The sequence below is a fragment of the Rhinatrema bivittatum genome, chromosome 1 (assembly GCF_901001135.1).
Source record: "Rhinatrema bivittatum chromosome 1, aRhiBiv1.1, whole genome shotgun sequence".
Lineage (NCBI taxonomy): Eukaryota > Metazoa > Chordata > Amphibia > Gymnophiona > Rhinatrematidae > Rhinatrema > Rhinatrema bivittatum.
The window spans coordinates 352,516,910-352,529,630 of NC_042615.1; the positions used below are offsets into that span (position 1 = coordinate 352,516,910).

At 43.6% G+C, this 12,721-nt stretch overlaps 1 long non-coding RNA gene across 1 annotated transcript in view; it reads left to right on the forward strand.

Moving 5' to 3' along the window:
* LOC115090594 overlaps positions 1–12,721 on the forward strand; it is a 44,784-nt gene that overhangs the window by 11,613 nt on the left and 20,450 nt on the right. Inside the window, exon 2 of the long non-coding RNA XR_003856427.1 lies at positions 10,095–10,146. This is a non-coding gene — a long non-coding RNA (uncharacterized LOC115090594). The remainder of the gene's footprint in view (positions 1–10,094; positions 10,147–12,721) is intronic.

The following is a 12,721-nucleotide window of genomic DNA, read 5'->3' on the forward strand; positions in this document are numbered from 1 at the left end:
GGATAATAGAAGAGAGACGATAATGTAATATGTATCTGATGAGAGAAATTTAGGGGATGGAGTTTCATTTTTGATCGGGGAGATGTTTAGTGGGAATGTGTAGAAGGGGGATTTTGTAGAAGGGGGAATGTTGTAGAAGGGGGATTTCCTCATCCTGAACTTGAGGTCAGTCTTCCTGGATGTTGGCGAGCCAGAGAAGGGGGACTCCCAGGTCTTCGCCATCACAGAGTTCAGGACGGCATGGGAGGGTAAGGCCGTAGGTTCAGCTGGGACCTCGAAGATCTTTAGGATTCCCAAAATCTCCGTTCTAGGATCTGGGACCTTCTCTGTCTCAATATTGAGGCGAGGTCCTACCTTCTTGATAAACTTGGAATACAAGAGGTCTTCCGGAGGCGAGGACGGTTCTGGTGGGTCCTCTGGTGGGTCCAACGGGATTCCTGTGGATGATTCCGGCAAAGTCAGAAGGGAGTCATCTGGTCCCGTGTCAGGTTGTGGGGAGAACTGCGGGCAGGAGCTCAGCAGCCTCTCTGGTGGACTATGCTCCTCCTGAGGTGGAGACTGAGAATCCCCCACCGGTGAAAATTCCTCCAAGGCAGGGCTTGATGGAAGGCCCTTCTTGCTGCTCTCGAGAGAAGAACTTTGACAGAATCTCCTATATCTATGACATAGCCTGGGATGCCAGCCCTCCTTCTCCAGGGGTGGGATGCTCCTTTCGAGCCCCTTATGCCTCTTTTGACCGTTGTTTGGTGGAGGGACTGCGGCCAGAAGGATGTTTTGAGTCCGGCCACCCTCAGTTGGTAGGCAGGTATTTCGTCCCTATGAGTTTTCTTGTGCCTCTTTTCTAGAGGCTCCTGTAATTGAGAGGAACATCTCTTCCTTTTGACACTGAAGACATTGACGAAATAAACTCTTGCAGAGGAGTCCAAGGATCTGGTGGAAAGATGCTCTTCTGAAAGCGGCTCCACGTCCGAGAAGCCCATCTCAAAAGCTCCTCCAGAGAAAAGACAACTTGAGGGTCCACAGCCCGTCTTGACTTGTGGGAGGCCTTCTGGGAGACCTACCGCACCAGCTGTTGCTTTGGGTGCGACTTACGGTCCTTTTGCGTCGGATGCATCAACAAAGCCTGATCCCCCGCTTGTTTCTGCATCTTGGATAGCTTGGCATGCGTTGATTCAGACAACACATGAGGCCCCCGCTTCTTGATTGTCGAGAGTCTTCAGCGCATCCGTGCGTCAAGCATCTTGGTGCTTTGCCTTCGACACATGCACTGTGTCAGTGGCAGATAGGGCGCCGAGGTATTTAGAAGACGCTTGTGTCGGTGTGTGGGGCTTCCATGATGCTGGTGGTTGAAGTAGCTTTGTGGGCGAAGGTTGCCATCTGCACATCTCCCGATGCCCGTGATTCGTGGGGCACGGGAGTCTGTTTGGCAGGGGACCCACCTGGCTCTTGCTCTTCTTGGCACTAAGTGGCCGAGGGAGGGAGGCCCTCCGAGTTTTTCCTGTTGATTCCGTGTTGGGCCCTGGGGATGAGTGGGCCGAGTGGCACTCTGACGCCAGCACATAGGACCCGGTGCCTTCCTCCCTAAAATGGGCAATCTTCTGGGTCCGCTGGCACTGGGCCTGGGGTGATATCAGACTGCAGTCCCTGCAAGAGGACTCCTCGGTGTCCGGCCCAGGTAAAGGCAACAATATTATATCCATCAATGATGGACATAATCTTTCCGCACTGGCAGTACTTGAAGCCCAGCGGCTTCGGGGCCTTGCTAGCACTAAAAAGTGTTGTTGGTTCCAAAAAAATCGAAGAAGAGATTAGTTGAAAATCGAAGGAAGATGAAAATAGAGTAGCTCCTTGTGCAACTGGCAGCACGGAAAAAAAAAAAGACTGAAGGAAGATGGCATCGCGCAGGAAAGGATGTACAGTCGCACAGAGCCAAAGCTTTGTGATCTTTGAGAAGCTCTGCCCAGGGCCACCTGGAGGACATCCCAGACAGCATGGCTAATTCAGCTTGCTTATTGGCAGGAAAAAATACTTTTTTTACTCAGTGCATAATTAAATTCTCGTGGATGGTGGATGCAAGCTATTAGTGTAGTTGGGTTTAAAAAATGTTTGGACAATTTCCTCGAAGAAAAATCGATAAACAGTTACTAAGGTGGACTTCGGGAAATCTACAGCTTATCCCTGGGATAAGCAGCATGGATTCTATCAATCTTTTGGGATCCAGCCAGGTAGTTGTGACCTGGATTGGCCACTGTTGGGAACAGGATATGGGGCTTGATGGACCTTTGCTCTGACCCAGTATGGCAAGTTCTTATATTGTTATTTTCTTATTTTTCTTTATGGGTTCTTCTGAGAGATGGCCTTTTCTGAAGCCAGTGTAGATATAAATTTGGAATATATGTCATTTTTATCAGCAGTAGTAGAAAAACATAATTCTTTTTTTTAAAGAAAATCGCTCAAAAGTAATTTCCTCTTTTCTTTAAAATTGTGCCTTTTTCATTGTTCCATGGGGTAGAAGTATTTCTGCTTGTTAAGCACATTCACTATCATCAGTATTAATGGGTTAGAATCAGGGTGGGACCCAGACTTGATTCTGAAGTGCCTTCATATTGAAAACCAGTTTTAAAAAGTACAAAATTAATTTTACCTATGGAACTATGGTCAAGTGATCAGTACATTTTAATAAAAATACATTACACAACTTTTTTCACAAGTACAAAATTTATGGCAAAATCTCCAGTAATTCATCTCTTTTTCCAAGGCTTAATTGAAATTGGGGAATGATATTCATTTTTTGTTGTCTTCACTGACAACTGAATAATTTTAAAAAATTACAAATACTACTGCTTTTAGCCCTTTCTCTCTTCATCTAAGTTGAGACTTGTGAAGGGATACATGTTTGAATACTTGAGCCATACGGCAATGTGCACTGCAGTAGGGAGATGAAAGCTAATTTCTGCACTAACAGGGAATCCGTGTATTAACAAAATTGGAAAGATATACTCATGGAGTGCCCAATGAAATGGCCGATGAAATTTAATGAGGACAAGTACAAAGTGATGCATATGAGGAAAAATAACCCACGTTGTAGTTACATAATGTTAGGTTCCATATTAAGAATTACCACCCAGGAAAAAGATCTGGGCATCATAGTGGATAATACATTGAAATTATTGGTCAGTGTGTAGCAGCGGGGGTCAAATAAGCAAACAGAATGTTAGGAATTATTAGGAAAAGAATGGTGAATAAAATGGAAAATTTCATAATGCCTCTGTATTGCTCCATGGTGAAGACCGCATCTTGAGTACTGTGTGCAGTTCTGGTCGCCGCATCTCAAAAAGGATTTAGATATACTGGAAAAAGTTAAAAGAAGGGCAACCAAATTGATAAAAGGGATGGAATGGCTCCCCTCTGAGGAAAGGCTAAAGAGGTTAGGGCTGTTCAACTTGGAAAAAAGATGGCTGAGCGGAGATATGTTAAGAGATCTATAAAATCATGTGAGGGCTAGAATGAATAAATGTGAATCAGTTATTTGCTCTTTTAGATAATTCAAGGACTAGAGGGCACTCCATGAAGTTAGCAAGTAGTACATTTAAAACAAATCTGAGAAAATTATTTTTCACTCAACACATAAGTTCTAGAATTCATTGCCAGAGGATGTGGTTAATGCAGTTAGCATAGCTGGGTTTAAAAAAGGTTTGGACAAGTTCCTGGAGAAGTCCATAAACTGCTATTAATCAAATTGACTTGGGAAATAGCCACTGCTTATTACTAGCATTAGTAGCATGGGATTTATTTACTGTTTGGGTGTTTGCCAGGTACTTGTATCCTGAATTGGCTACTGTTGGAAACAGGATGCTGGGCTTGATGGACCCTTGGTCTGACCCAGTATGGCAAATTCTTATGTTCTTATCTCCAGCATTTATTCATCAGAGACCAAATGCACTTACCTTGTACTCCTACTTTCACTCCTCTCCCCCAATAATTACATTTTTGAGGGATATGGGTAGCATTAGATAGTCTGCATTTCCTCCCTGGTGATTGTATACTCCATGCCTCTTCCCTTATCCTGATGCCCTGTCTTTCTCTTCCTCCACTCCTCATTCCAGTCCTGGTTCAGTCTTCTCCCTTTCCAGCCACTCATCCCAGTGCAGTGTCTTCTCCACTCTCCATCTATTCTCCCTGGTGTAGTCCTCTCCCCTCCCCCCCCCCCCCAATGGCTGCACATTCTTATGGCTCCTCCTCCTTTTCAGCTGGCAAGGCCTGGGGATCTTTTCCAGTACCCCTCCTCTGACCACTTGTTGTAGCCAGGAAAGTAATGCATTTTAGGTGCACTTCATGTGCATTACTTTCCAGGTCACAAAAAGTGCATGCACAGATGAAAAAGAACACAGACAGACATTGCCAGGTGCAGAAGTCATTCCTACAGTTTCACTGTAAAGAAAGCAAACAATACAAAGCAGAAAGAGCACATTTAAAGAGTAGATTATGCTTGAGACTGGTATGGAGAGCAGTGGTAGGAAAAGGATTGAAGTATCAGGTAAAAGGGAAGGGAAGGGGAAAGAACTGGTGATGGGCTGTGTATGGGTATTTGTATGATTATCTATCCAAAATAGAAGAATCTCTGCTGGGCAACCTAGATGGGCTATTTTGGTCTTTCCTGTTGTCATTTACTATGTTGATGTTTTACTATATCATATCAGCAGCATCAGAAGTTGAGGGTATTAAGGAGAAATGAGTTTCAGTTGTGCTATTGGACCCAGATAAGAGCTTAAGACGTGTAAGGAAGACTTTAGCACCCAGTTAGTGTATGGTAAGAATCGGTGGCACTGTATTTTGAATAGATCTTCTGTAAATTAATAGGGTCTTCTGCTGGTGCCTTTTAGTTTGTCTCCTGTGCCAGGGATGGCCAAATGTTCACACACCAAGAGCTGGGGAATCGGATTGCACAGCACCTCATGTTTTCAAGAGATGGGGAGGGGAGGTCCCTTTGAGAAGCGGAAGAAGGTCCCCAAATGAGGATATCTCCTTCCCCATCATTATCTTTCTCTTTCTCTCCACCTCTCACTCAGTGCCTCTACCAGTCTCTCTCACTTTTTCAGTCTCCTCTACCCTATCACTACCAGTCTCTCTCAAGCCACCTTGTCTTCACCGGTCTTGAGGTTCTTCCACCTTGTCCCCACCAATCTCTGGTCAGCATTTCCCTCTCTCTCTCCCTCCACGCTCTGCCCATGTCTGTCTGTTCTGCAGAACGTGGTAGCATGAACCTTGGCGAAGAATAAGGTGCCAGACACTCCAGTTTGCATATCCGACTTGAGGGAAATGAGGAGAGAGCTGACATTGATTCCCTCACAGCATTCAGCTCCTCCTTGTGCTGTCCCCCAGCACTCTCCCAGCATTGATCCTTTTCCCCGACTTTCCCCAAAATGTACTTTTTATGCCTCTCCTCCCAGAAGCATTCAGCCCCTCTTGCAGGGAGCTAATTTGGTTCTTCTTTACTGTAACTGTCATCTCCAGCCTTGTCCACTTCTCTCTTGTGGCTCCAATGCAACTGGTTGCAAAAACAGGTGGGGAGGAGACAGCAGGGAGAAGCAGAGAAAAGCCTCTGCTTCATCCCTTCTCTCCTATTTACACACTGCAATCAGTAGCACTGCAAGGACGGGAAGGGAGGGGCTGGAACAGAGAGCGAGCAGAATAGATAGAGGAGTAGAGGACTCTTGGGAATTGCTCCCTGCCCCAGCCCCTCCCTTCCCGTCCTTGCAGTGCTACTGATTGCAGTGTAAATAGAAGGGAGGGGCTGAAGCCAGGGAGCAGATTTTGACCTTCAGCAGATACTGTCCCTCCCCGCCTGAATGCAACCAGCAGCACTGGTGTGAGTGCTCCCTTCTCCAGCCTCTCCCCTCCTTTGCAGTGGTACTCAGTTTCCATGGGAAGCAGAGGGCCACAGCCACATTTTGCACATTGGAGCTATAGGTTGGCCACCGCTGCCATATGTACTTGAGAATAAAATGAGCCCTTAAATACAGTAGGGAATTGAGTGAAAGCAATACTTCAGCAGTGCTAACTCAGTAGTTAGCTGTGTTGAATTTTTCAGTACTGCACAGACAGCGGGTTTACTTCTGCATTTTAGAGGTAGCACAAGCCATCCCTCCAAGTAGTTTGCATGCTGCCTCCTAGTCCTGTTTGGGGCAGTGCAAATATCACATGCTGTGGTTTATGGCATGTATGGTAATAAGTAACCAGAACATGTGGGAATGCCAAAACTCTAGAATAGAGAAAACAAGCACTTCAACAAACAGCTGATCTTTCCAAAAGCAAAGCATAATAAAATGATTTATAAGGCAGCACAATATAATCATACACCTGATGCTTTGAAAATATTTTTAAAAGGGATTTATAGGGCAAAGAAATGCCAAACATTGTCCTCGTGAATTGAAACCTTATTTTATGAAAACTTGTAACTGAAACATTATGGGCACTCTTGTTAGAATAGTATATACAAACTTAAATATTTGTGCCTCCCTGTAAACCATTGTGGTGGTACTTAACTAAATGACGGTATAGAAAAGATTGTAAGTACGTAAATAAATAAATCCTTCCTGCTCTCCACTTCATTAACTTTGCTTTTCTTTTTGGTGTGTGTGAGTGACTGGCTGTTCATTGGTTCTTGTTTTATCATTACCTGACTCTGGAAGTTTAAATATCCTGCAGTGTACTCTGCAGGTCGTGAGCCCTCCTCAGTTGTGGTTGAAGATGAGAATATCCATCCCTTGCTCGCTTATTTCTGTGAAGGCATCCCCACCCTCCGCCTTGTGGCAGGCACTGTGTGTGCTAAATCGTTGTCTGTGTCAAGATTCATTGGACTGGGGAAAGGATTTTCATTTTTGTGTTTCACTTCCCTCAGTGTATGATTGGAAGTTTAACTTTGCATGCGGACTCTGACACTTTCTGCCTTATGAATCACTTTATAATAGTTTTCAAAATATCAGGTCTGTGTAGGGCTGGTGAAGGGTCTGTAGAGCCTTAGGCTGACCAGTGTAACCCCGCTCCCCCCAAAACTCACCCTGAAGAGTTAGCTATTAGATATATATGAAGTTTACCAACACTTACATGAGAAGCCAAGAAATATAAATAATTTGTGTGCATTGCTTTTGAAAGATCAGCTCTTTGTTAAAGTGTTTGTTTGTACTCTTTCTATGCTTCAGAGTTTTGGTATACCAAAGGCTGGCTGATGGGTTTTCTATCTTTCTTCTTACTGTATACCTGGGGATCCCAAACCTTTTTTGTTTCGGGGCACACCTGGCACAGGGGTCACTTCAATGTGGCACATCATCCGCTTTCCCATCATCACTTTCTCTTCTCTTCCCTCTGCCCCCCACCCCTTGGCATCATCACCTTCCCTCTTCCCCCCAGCATCATAATCATACCTCTCCTCTGGCACCATCATCTTCCCTCTCCCACCATCTCTTTCCCCTCCCTCGTATGATCTCCTTCCCTCTCCTTCACTCTGGCATCATCACCTTCTCTCTCCACCTCCTCACCCCTGGAATCATCATCACTACCTTCCCTTCTATCTATATCCCCTCCCCCTGGCATCATCATCCTCCTTCTCCCACCACCTTTTCCCTTCACCCTTCCTCATCATCACCTTCCTTCTCCCCCATCCCCAGGCATCATCACCTTCCCTCTCCCCCTGATATAATCTCCTTCCCTCTGACTCTACCTCTCTCCTTCACTCCTTGGCATCATCATCATCATCATCTTCCCTGTGCTTTCACCCCTCTTCCTCACCCCCAGGCATCATCAATTTCCCTTTCTTTCCATCCCCTGACATCATTGCTTTCTCTTTCCTCTCCCTCCACTGCCCAGGCCAATCACCTTCTCTTCCTTTTCTCTTCACCCCCTGGCATAATTTCCCCTCTCCAGCACTTCCTAGTATCATGATCATCCCTCTCCCTCGCCCCCTGGCATCATCACCTCCCTTCTCTGCCCACTCCTCCACCCCACTGACACCATCAATCTTCCATCTCCCCCACTCCCTGGCATCATTATCACCTTCCCTCTCCTTCCACTTTTCCTCCCCACCTCCTTGAATCATCATCATCGTCATCCTCCTTCCATCCTTCTCCCCCAACCCCTGGCATCATCACCTTCTCTTCTTCACCCCCCCCCCCCCCCCCACACACACACACACATCCTGTAGCACATTAATCTGTCCTTTTCCCTAATCTACCCCCAATCTTTGAACAGCAAAAGTCTGGGAACAGACTTACCCAGTGCTGCTTCTTCCTTCTTTGCCAGCGTCTGTCTGTAGTCTGAACTGCACGAAGCCCGCAAGTCTTCCAAGTGTTACAATCTCCGGCCGCAGGCTGGCAGTCCCTACCTCCCGGCACCGGGCCTCGACCTCGGCCCCTCTCGCCTCGGCTGCGGCGGGCATCCGCCGTCGCAGTCCTGCCGTTCCCGGGCCTTCCAGCTCGACTGGGGACAGTCCTCCATCGACTCCTGCCACCTCCCATCAACGAGCGGACGCCGCCATGTATTTTTGCTCGCGTGCCAGTTGCTTATTTTAAAATTTCCATCTGAAGAAATTGTGTATGGATCTTCAGGTGTTCCTCAGGGCTCATCTTTGTCCCCCATTCTCTTCAATAGCTGTTACCACTTTGCCTTATTCTTTCTTCCTTAAACCTACAGTTTAAAATCTATGCCGATGATTTACAGTTCATGGTTCCATATAATACATCCTTGCCAGCTATTCTTTCCATGGTTTTCTTATATTTAAATGCTATTAACACATGGCTCTCACACAATCGTTTAAAATTAAATCCATCAAAAACAGAAATTGTGCATCTCACTTCCATCTCAGAGTCTTCTATTGGTCCCCCATCTCATCTTCTGATAAATGGTATATCAATCCCAATCTCTATGCTACAAATTTAGGAGTAACTATTAACACAGATTTATCTATGAAGCAACATATTTCATCAGTAACTAAAAAATCTTTCTACAAACTACAACTTCTAAAACGCCTTCAACTGCTACTCTTTCACCGTGATTTTCGTACAGTTCTTCAATCTCTTATTTTCTCTGGTCTCGACTATTGTATACGCACATACAGTATTTGGGCATTTTTGCATGAGCAATGCTTTTAAAATCAACCTCATATGTTCCATACTGTATGGTATTCTGTAGATTTAATGTAACATAGAAACCCTAAATGCAATAGTTTTATGTATTATTACATTGTTTAATTCAAAGGGAAAATAACTGCAGACTTGTAGCAGGAAGCTGTAAAACCTTTATGCTTCATCCATGGTTTCAAAAAGAGAAAATTTGCATCCCTTTGCTTGAAATGTAGGGTGAAAGAGAGCATGGATAATTATTTAGTCTGATGGCACAGAAAAGATCAGGCTAGGGCAATTGAAAAGACTGGAGTTTTGAAAAATTGTTTTATCTCCCAGACAAACCTTGTAGGATCCTAGCAGGGATGCTGCTCATAAGGTCAGGAAGGTTGAAATACTCCCGACTGTATGGGACATGGAGTTATGTGCATGTGTGTGGGGAAAAGTGTTATTGTTTTATGTATACTTTTTTTTAAGTAAAGAGATTCTTTCTTTTCCATGTTGTTTTGTTAACCGATAATCATACAGCTTATTCACTTGTAGCCTGCCGAAACTTTCCTGTTCAACAAATGCACCATCATATCCATGGATTCAAATCCAGATTGGTTGCTGCAGTCTTGGTTAGATTCTGCTTATAGACATTCAGCTCAGCTGATCAGAGTAACCTCCCCCCATAAACTGGGCATGCATTCTTAAACCTACAGCATAGGCACAGCATTTTTTATTTTATTGCTGTGAAAACAATAATAATATTCCATATTCTAGGTTTTTGGTTACAGTCCCGGACTAGTAGGGATGTAAAAGAGAAGTAAGCCTGATAAAAGATAATGAGGTTAAAGGCTACATTTTTCACTAACAGTGCTTGCCAGTAGTTGTTTTGTTGTAGCTAGGCTAAAAGAAGTGAATAAGCAGTGAGATATTTGGTAAGAACATTTGAAATGTTGCAAATTATCAATTTTACATTTTTTTTTCCCTCAGCATTCCTGAAAATATCAGAACGCTGGTCTTTCCCGTAATGTACTTAAACGAGGTGAGAAAATTTCACAGTCTTTGGATGAAGCTGATGCATGCTTTGAAATTCTTTACTTGTATATACTAATGTTACATTATAGGCTGTATACACAGTGACAAACATATGAGTTAAGTCATGAATGGCAAAATATAATAGTACTGTGCCCTCAACATTTACCGACATGCAAGCATTCACTTCCCCTCATCTTTTGCCCTATCCACTGTTTGAAGTAAATATCTTTAAAAACTGACAGTTCTTGCCAATAAATAAATACTTAGCTACACGAATTTCTGTTGACTTCATAATGATATGAACGTCAAAGAGAAGTCTTAGTTTTGACCTTCAGCAGATACTGCTGTCGAGGCTGAAATGTGAGTGGCATTAAGAAGTTCTGTCATCCATAAAAATGGCTTGAGTAGTGGGAAGGAAGAAAAGTAGTGAGAGTGCAATGGGTCGAAATTTTCCTCTTTCCCTGAGCCTCTGGACTGCTCATCCTTACGCATCCAAGATGTTCCTTATTCATCTAATCTGTACTTTTCTGCCATCCATGCATTGAGCACCTAAGAGAGCTCTATGTCCCCAAACTTGATCCCCCCCTTTTTCTGTTAAAACTCAGAGAGCAGAGGGCTTGGAAGCATTAGCAGAATATGATCCCATAATACTCAGATACCCAGGGACTGCTGCTGCCATTGCGAGATAAATAAAGCCCAGCAGTGGGATCACTGGACATAGACTCAGAAGTCTTAAAAATTAGAATGTGCATGGCTGACCTAGTGGCTGTGCTGTGGTGGAGGACCTAGGTTCCTCTCCCAGGCCTGAACTCTTGCTCCCAAGGCTGGGGATGCTGCAAAGGCTGGAGATAATCTGAACCTTCACTCGGTGAGAGGCGCCAGTATCCATGTTATAGCCGGTTTGTGGCTGCTGGCTGAGGACACTGTGGTCACTGGGCTGAGTCGGGAGAGAAAGGAAAAATTCCCTAGGTAGCTGTGAATTAGAGGCTTTATGTCACCTCAGTCCAATAGAGGCCAATTCTAATTAAACAGGTAGCCCAAAAGAACAGGAGGAAGCTGATGGCCCCTCTATAACCCCCACCCCTCAAAAAAAAAAACTTGTTTCTTAAGAGCTTTCTGGGTTACTTTCTCTTAAGTTTTAATGGAAGACAGTTTTGAGAGAAAGCAGCTGTGTTTTAATAATTAATTTCTAATGTCTATTTGTAATGGTTTTTCAAATCTTAAAGGTAAGTAGTGGCTGCTTTTTAGAGATATGTGACCTTAAATGAAGCAAGCTGCAGTTACCTTCAGGGTGAGTGAGTGTATATGGCATGTGATGCTATTTCTTGTTAAAAATAATACAAAAGGAAAACTGCATCATCTATGTACTGCTCAGTATCCCAGACATACACATGGCAAGCAGTGCATATTCACTTGTTAAAAATAGTACTTGAAATCAATTATTTTTACATTTGTGTGATGCCTCCTGTAGTGTTCCCCTGCACCGATGGAATTGGCTGTATTAAGAGAAGTATCACAGACAATACCATACATTGGACCTGATGGGGCCAAACTGTCTCTCATTACACACAGCGGTGCCCCGTTTGTGTCATTTCATCACAAACACAGCTATCCTGAGGGAAACAGACTGAAATTTCAAAATGACTGAAAAGTGAATTTTTTATTGAATTGTTTTCTAAAATATAACAGAATTAGACAGTATAACACTACTGTATATCACATTAATTTATGTATTCAATGTTCTATGATACTTTGTTAGAAGGAGTACATAAGGAAGTACATATGGCAAAAGTCCAATACTCATATCTGAGTATCTTGTTCTTCAAGCAAGCACCTGGTTTACTCATTTTATCTCTATATTTCTCCAATCTGAAACTTATAAGTTGAATTGATCTCATCTGTCCTCTACACAATTTCTGATTGCTGCTACATACTTGCTCCAGGGATGGGGATACTGCAGAGGCAATGTTTTCAACCCCTGGAGAGTCTGAACCCTCACTCAGCAGAGATGCCACAGTATCCATGTTAGCTGGTTTCCAACGATTTGTGGCTCCTGGCTGAGGACACTGGTCACTGGGCTGATTTGGGAGGGGGAGGGAACCCCTAGGTAGCTGTAAGAATAGAGGTCCAATTTCACTTTTTTTTTGTAATTTTTTTTTTTACCAAGGTGGTATGTTTTTATATGTTTGTTATCTTTCAATGAAACGCTCTTCACTGCCAGACCTAGTAAAAGTTCTAATCCATAGGAGCTTCTTGGAGGTAATCGGTGGGTAATCCATTGTTAAGAACCCTTAACAATGGATTACCCAACCGACCTCATATAGTATATATTACTTCATCAGAAAGACACTTTGAATTGTCAAACCCCCTGCTGTTACAGTTCCAAATGTATAATATCTCACCCAACTTATACACCTTCCCCTCTCCCTCACTTAATAACCCAAGACTATATGTAACAACATTATATATGTAATATCTTTGCTGTATGTAGGATCTTTACTGTATATAATGACCCTTACAATTAATAACTATTATATGTAATCAACTTACACTGCATGATAAGATGCTGTGATGTTTATACA